Genomic DNA, 7,160 nt, shown 5'->3' on the forward strand with positions numbered 1-7,160 from the left:
CGCCCTCTGCTTTGTAGTGCAATTGCAAGGCGTTAGTTCTGCCGCCAAACAGAGCGTCCCGAGGGTCGATGCGCTCTGGAAAGTCAAATTCCCTCAAGAACGCCTGTACACTTGCACTTTCAGCCTTCAGTTTGTCCCACTGGTGTTCCCAAATAACATGTACATTGAGGTTGTACGTGTGTTTAAGGGCAAATATTTTATCCTGAAACTGCTGATGCATGTCCCCAAAACGAAGTTTTGTTACGGGGTTAAGTGTGTTAGAATCAAAGCATTCTGGGCACCCGTGAAAAAAACACCCAGCAAATTCGTACGCCGTACGAACCCCGTCGATTTCGGCATAGCCGTCGAGGTAGTAGGGACCCATTTTCACCTCCCCTCTGCAGAGCGCGTGTTGTATCTCTAGTTTTTCGCTATGTGCGATGTATTCCAGCCACTGGATAGATGGCGTGGAGTATGCCTTTTGTCGCTTGATGTAATTATCTGGAGTGGTTAGAGCGACGGTATTTTCAGGCAAAAAACTCATGCAAAACTGCTTCATGCACACTGAGGCAATGGTGACACATTGAAAAGGGTCTAGATTACAGCTGTTTATAATCTCACCCCTGAACCTGAGACAGCCCTCTCTCAAGATGACAACATCATTTTTACAGTATTCTGCCATTTCTTTTCTAAAGTCAAACACCTCACCCGCAATAGTACCGTACCACTCCATAAACTCTCTCTTTTCCTTCTCCATCATGGTTTGCACACCGTATGCCTCTGGTGGCGGGTAGGGACCTACGTAATTTTGATTTTCTACGGTATTCCAAAAATGTGGGAAATAGCCCTTCTTTTCGCTCTCAAAACCCAAAGCGGCTGGGAATGCGCTCAGCTTCATGGGCAGAAAGCAGAGGGAGTCAATGTATCTTTGGCTAAAGTCCTCGTCTGACACACAGAGCAGTTTGCTGCCCTGTGTGATAATGTGGGGTGTGACTCCATTTTCAACTAAATATTTCATGAGCAGGTAACTGTCATAGCCTTTAGAGTTGTGCGCTATAAATGTGTACCCCTTGTATTTACGGTTGCGGTACTTTTTGAAAAATTCCGCCACACAACCATCCCCCTTAGCGGTCCAACAATTGCCCTCAAAGTCAATGCAGCAGATGTAATTAGCAATGTGTGTCCCCTCATCTTGTCTACACTCAAAGTCGTAAAATACATAGCGGTCTGTCAACTCCTCAGTCTTTACTGGCTCGATAAAACACTGATGCGCACAGTCAGGTGTCAAGTCCTCTTTACAAAAAGCGCATCTCGTGTTAGGTTTACATTTATGACCCTTTTGATTATTTTTAGTGACGGTGTACCGATTGTTACACTTGTCACAATACTTGACTGTGTCGCATAAGCTGCGTACACCACCGGTGCCTGGTTGCTGTTTTGAGATTTTGTGCTGCTCGAAGCAATACCGCGATCGACAGTATGACCCGCAGGCCTCACAATGTATGTATGCTGAGCGGTGCTTATGGCACTCGGGACTGAGGCACACGTTGCAGTAATACTCGCATTTGTGCCCTGTTTTAATACTGAATGATGCATAACAGTAATCACAGACGTATGATTCCCCAAAAAACGCACTCAAGCTTTTTATGCCGAAATAATGCTGATCTTGAAGGTACAGAAAGATTGTTTTATTACGAGGCTCGGGGTTTGTCTGAAATTTCTTAAAAATGTCAGACTTGTCACAGCGGTACCACACAACGATTTTGACCCCAAGCATTCGCTCAAACTCTGCTATGTTTGAGAATGAAACCATGTCGGCCACAGTTAGACCGACTGATTCCTGCAAACGTTTAGCTTCTATCTCAGCAATCTCATGGGGCATGTCAGGGTTTAAGAGACGGACTACACAGTAAGTAAAGCACAGATTATTTCCAGAGTTTTCAGAAACAATAAGGCACCTGAGCTTCTTTTGCAAAATGTCAGATTTTAAAAGTTTTGTTAATTTCTGCCGATTGCCTGCCCCACCATTTCGATTATGAATAATCTGCACAACCAGCTCCAGCGTTTCATCGCTAAAAACCTCGGCATTACTCTGTGTAAGGTTGTCTACCATCGACAGCAGATCATTTAGATCAATCTCCCCTCGAACATGTATAGCTGTGTCATTAGTCACTGAATCGCCCTGCAGTTCCACCTGTATGATATCACCAGGCCCCGCTAAAGCGTTCACTCTGTCCACCAAATTTTGGAATGTCTGTATAACAGACCTGTAGACATCTACTATGTCCTCATGCTCAATCCCCTCAAAATGAAAGCGTTGCCTTATTTCAGTGTTGTTAAACTGTGGTCTACGTATTACATTAACATCACCATCAGCTGCACCCCCACCATGTTGTTGTTCCACATTATCAACGTCCATAATTTCAGGGTCCCCCGCCGCTCCATCTTCATCATCATTTAAATCATTTAAGAAGTTTTGTAAAATGGGGTCAAATTCACCCGGTTGCTCACCATTCAGTTCAGCAATCATCTGATGCTGTTCAGCGTACATGGCCGATCCGTCATCAGCGTCAAGCATTTGCACGTCGTTGTCCGGTCCGCTGTCAGCCGCGTGGTCGTCAGCCATTTCCACATTCATAGACACATGAGCATTTGGTAGCCACCCGTCTACATCGTCTATAGCGTCACCCATATTAACATAGTCCATATCCTCAACAGCTTCATGAGCACCATTCTCATTTAAATCATTTATTAAGGCGAGCATGTAGGGGTTAATTTCAGCCGGTGGTCCGTCATTCAGTTCATCAATCAGCCGAAGCAGATCGGGGTTCAGCGGCGTTTCACCATCGTCGTCATCATTTATATGCATGCTTCTACCCCCGTCAAAACTCCAATGCCGCCAGTTTTCTGCCATGTCTGTGCTTATTCTTTATATCTGATCAGACAAATCCGCCAAAAAATCACACATTTGATCCTGAAAAAGGAAAAAAGCTACCTTGAGCCCCTTCAGCCTCTCGGCCCGGGATACAGCGCCGTCCAGGGAGCTCGCAACCGGCCACTGCCAAGGTGTTAATTGGTCAATATCCCAATCTTGCGTCCTCTGCAGGGGCCCCGATAAGGCCCGGGATGTGGTCTCTGGATCACCGCTTGCTGGGAACCCTTGGTCCGGCGTCACAACCCCTGTAGTAGGAGTACCCGGCGGCGTAGATTCCAACTGTTCTTCAGGTTCGCTCTGAGCGCCGTCGGTTGAAGTTTCTGCCGTCGCTAGACCCGCTTCAATTTTTTCAGCCGCAGCGATCAACAATTCATCATCGGCAGTGTCTTGGGGGGAAGAGAAGGACAAAAATCAGTCTTTAAGCATTTCATACAGAAAAATCCACGATGCGGGTATTGTTCCACGTACCGTTAAAACTATCCGTTCTTTTCCGCTTATGTTGTCTGTGGACAGTCCCTTCACGATTATCTCTGAAAATAACCGTCGGCGTGCTTAACAGGTCGGCGTCCTTATCTGCGACAGTGAACATAAAACTTTCAGTCTTTCCACAATTTTTTAAAACAGTAAATCCATTGATGTGCTTATCATTGATATTAACTTACCGCTATTCCAATCCTCTGCTTCACGGGGCTTACTCGGGCTTGACACCGTGGAAAATTCTTGGTCAAAAGTAATCGCAAATGTTTTCACAATAGCGACAATTCAAACAATTTTAAAGTATGGCGAAAGAAATTTAACATACCTCCAGTTTGTCATTTCCATCTTTGGTGTCGTGAGCTGATCGTCGATAACGTTTCAAGTTCTTCTGTATTTTTGGTCGACAGCGTCGTCCTTAATATAGGGGCAACTTTTTTTTTTGGGGGGGGGGGGGGGGGGGGGGGGGGGGGCTGAACCGCCCCTTCCCCGCTGTGGGGGCCACATGCTGTGGACACGGGGTGGCGCTAGCGACCCGTCTTTACCGCCGTTCGAGTTATTGCCAGTTTTTAAAATGCGCTTTTGCACCCCCTATTAAATAATCGCGTACGTCTACTTTAGCCACATTGAAATAATTTTATTCATTAATCCTTGTTTACGGGGGTAGTTTGTCGACTGCTTTAGTCCTCAACTTATTTATTTTTATACTTAAATATCATAATTTGTGGTAATGATCGTTTTTATTCCTTGTTTAGTGGTGCGGCTGTTTGTCGTGTGCTTTATTCCTTAAACTTTTATATATTTTATACGTAAGCATGTGTAATTAATGGTTTTTTATTCTTTGTTTAACACATTAGTGGTGCGGCTGTTTGTGGAACCAGTCGGATACCCTGTTGTTTAATTCCACCTCATTGCATAAATGGCCTATATCACACCCATACAAATTTAAAATAACGCTATAACGAAAGAATTTGTTGCTGCCTAAGTTTCAGCCGTTCCTACACAACATCCTGCTGTTCTGATGAGCTAACCCCTGCCTAACGGCATTGCCAAGTATTGCATGTCGGCCCGAAAAAAAGGTAGTTGCATTGCAAAGGTAGATGCATGAATTCTTGGTCCAGCGACAATAGTTAGCCATTTGACAGTTGCTTGACGCAACGAGCTGGCCCAATAAAGGAAATACTGTGTGGATCTATGCGCATGCGCTCGTTTAAACAAGAACTAACTGCGTTATTCCTTGATTATTGCAGTCGAAAATGCTCAGACCGCTTTACTTTATTATTCACATTGGCAGAAAAGTGCTTCATTCCTTAAAAACATTACGGCTATAGGGGTTTTATTTGCTAAAACAGGCGCTCCGCCGGCGTCGCCATTTTGAAAGGGGAGTCGGCGTGGGTGCGCATGCGCCAAACGCCGGACTAGCGATCGTCCATTCCGACCCGCGTTGTTCAAACAGAATAGTCGCATGTGGCGGGTCTCCGGAGCGTTTCGTCCTATTTCTTCTAAAAGTTTGCCGCTTGCATGCTTTCTTCAACCTGGTAAATATAACTAAAGTCTTTCGTGTTGGTTAAATGTAATGAGTGATAGCTTCTTTTAAAACGACGGGCTGTATGTTGTTTGCGCTTGTTTAAATTTGCTCTTCTGCTGCTTCTTTCGGGCATGCTTGTTAAAATTCACCCTGCTTTTTCTTTTAAAATAACACTAAGGGTTTTCTTCTTTTGGGGCTTTCTTCTTTTAAAACATTTTGGTGCTTTCTTTTAAAACATTTGGGTGCTTTCTTCTTTTAAAATACGCCGCGGCGCTTACTAACAACACAGGGCCGGACGGACGCCCCCGCTGAACGTGTATGCGCTATCTTGCCATCATCCTGCTCTATGTTTTATTATACCTTAAAAACGTAATTAAAAAAGCACATTAATAAAATAAATGTAATGTATTTTTATTCTATTAAAGTTTAATCCCCCAAACCCCCCTATCGGCAACACGTGGCATAAGCATGTATTGTTACCATATATGGACATAACGGCAATCTCCCAAAACCATATCGCCCCCTATCGGCAAAACGTGGCATAAGCATGTATTAATACCATATATGGGCATAAACTCTCGACCAATCAGAATCAAGAATACGCTACTTCCTCTTATGACGTCAGAAGCGGAGAATTAAGCTCCGCCCAATGTACCACATAATATCTCTCACATACACTCATTAACACACTTTATTATTTAACTACTATTTTTTTATCTTATTGTAGCCATGTTTACAGTTACTTTTATTTATTTTTATTGCTACCTCATTGCACAACCAAACTGCACCTTATCAGTATTGGGTTTACTGTGCTGTTTGTGCTCGTTGGTGTCAGTTGTCCTCTCTTTTTGCACTGTCCTGCAATGTTTGCACAGTTTTTGCTCATTATGCACCATACAGTATGTTGCTAGGTTGGTATGTGTTAGTCTTGTGTTAATTTAAGTAGCACCTTGGTCCGAGGGAAACAGTTTCTTTTGTAACTGTACTATACTCAACTGTGTAAAGTTAAAAATAACATTAAAGACCTACTTGACTTGACTTTTACTGATAACAGGTGCTAAAGTGAAGTGACTTGCTTCTGGGAAAGATCTCCAGCTGAAATTCTCTACAACAATTATGGGAGAAATATGGGAAGGACGCGGCGTCAGACCTGCCCCAGTGGGACAAATGTGGTTTTCCTAGAAACAGCAGCTTCAGTCCCAATCAGATAAGCCAGATGCGTTTGAAATTAGAGGAACAGGATCAGACTGGTTGCTCAGGTATTAATGTGGTAGAACTAAAACGGAGACAAATTGGAAGGTGTTTCAATTGTGGGAAAATGAGACAAAGCAGGCAGAGGAGATGCGGGTGGCAAAAAAGCATGAGATAAGGAATGCAGAGAATGTGGATGAGGGTGAGACTCCTGTGAAAACTGTGTATTGAAAATTAGGGCCACAGTATTGTCATCCATCCTGTCAGGGTATGTGGAAATACACTGAGGGTAAATGGCCTAATGCAGGAAGTGTCTTAATCCTATAACATCCAGCTGATTCAGGCTGTTGGGACAGTGTGGGACTGCACTCTTCTGGCTGGGACCTCGAATAAATGAATGAATGTTACATGTATACAGCCCTTTTCTAAGATACACAAAGAGCTTTACAGAGGCAATGGGGAGCCACTTCAACCCAAAGGTGAGGCAGCAGGAGAGGGGGCCCAGGCAGAGAGAACAGCCAACAAGAGGGGTGCTTCCACAGACAGGACGGGGGCCCCGGCAGACCAACGCTGACGACTCCTGGGACCAAGTCAACAGAGCAGCTGTTGTCATTGTGACTCACCCTCATACATCCATCCATCCATTGTCCAAACCGTTTATCCTACTGGGTCGCGGGGGGTCCGGAGCCTATCCTGCAAACAATGGGCACAAGGCAGGGAACAACCCAGGATGGGGGGCCAGCCCATCGGAGGGCACATTCACACACCATTCACACACACATGCACTCCTACGGCCAATTTAGCAAGAGAGAACATGCAAACTCCACACACATGTGACCCAGGCAGAGACTCAAACCGGGGTCCCAGAAGTGTGAGGCAACAGTGCTAACCGCTGCACCACCATGCCGCCCCACTGTTGGTTACATGTGTACATATTTTGTCTGATCTCTTCACCACCAGGTGGCAATATAGCAGCTCCAGAGTTGTTGATGGCTAGAGTAAAAATAAAAACACAGTAGCACAGAGGTGTAGCTAAAAATTCTGGGCCCCTGA

The 7,160-nt window shown here is 44.8% G+C and overlaps 1 long non-coding RNA gene across 1 annotated transcript; it reads right to left on the minus strand.

The window, feature by feature from the left end:
- Window positions 1–3,130: 3,130 nt before the first annotated feature.
- On the minus strand, window positions 3,131–3,740 carry LOC125728540 (uncharacterized). The gene is made up of 3 exons (XR_007389171.1): window positions 3,577–3,740; window positions 3,383–3,487; window positions 3,131–3,300 (listed from the first exon to the last, which is right to left on the minus strand). It is a non-coding gene; the product is annotated as an uncharacterized LOC125728540 (long non-coding RNA).
- Window positions 3,741–7,160: the final 3,420 nt, after the last annotated feature.

This window comes from Brienomyrus brachyistius, unplaced genomic scaffold (genome assembly GCF_023856365.1).
Source record: "Brienomyrus brachyistius isolate T26 unplaced genomic scaffold, BBRACH_0.4 scaffold301, whole genome shotgun sequence".
In the NCBI taxonomy this organism is placed as follows: Eukaryota; Metazoa; Chordata; class Actinopteri; order Osteoglossiformes; family Mormyridae; genus Brienomyrus; species Brienomyrus brachyistius.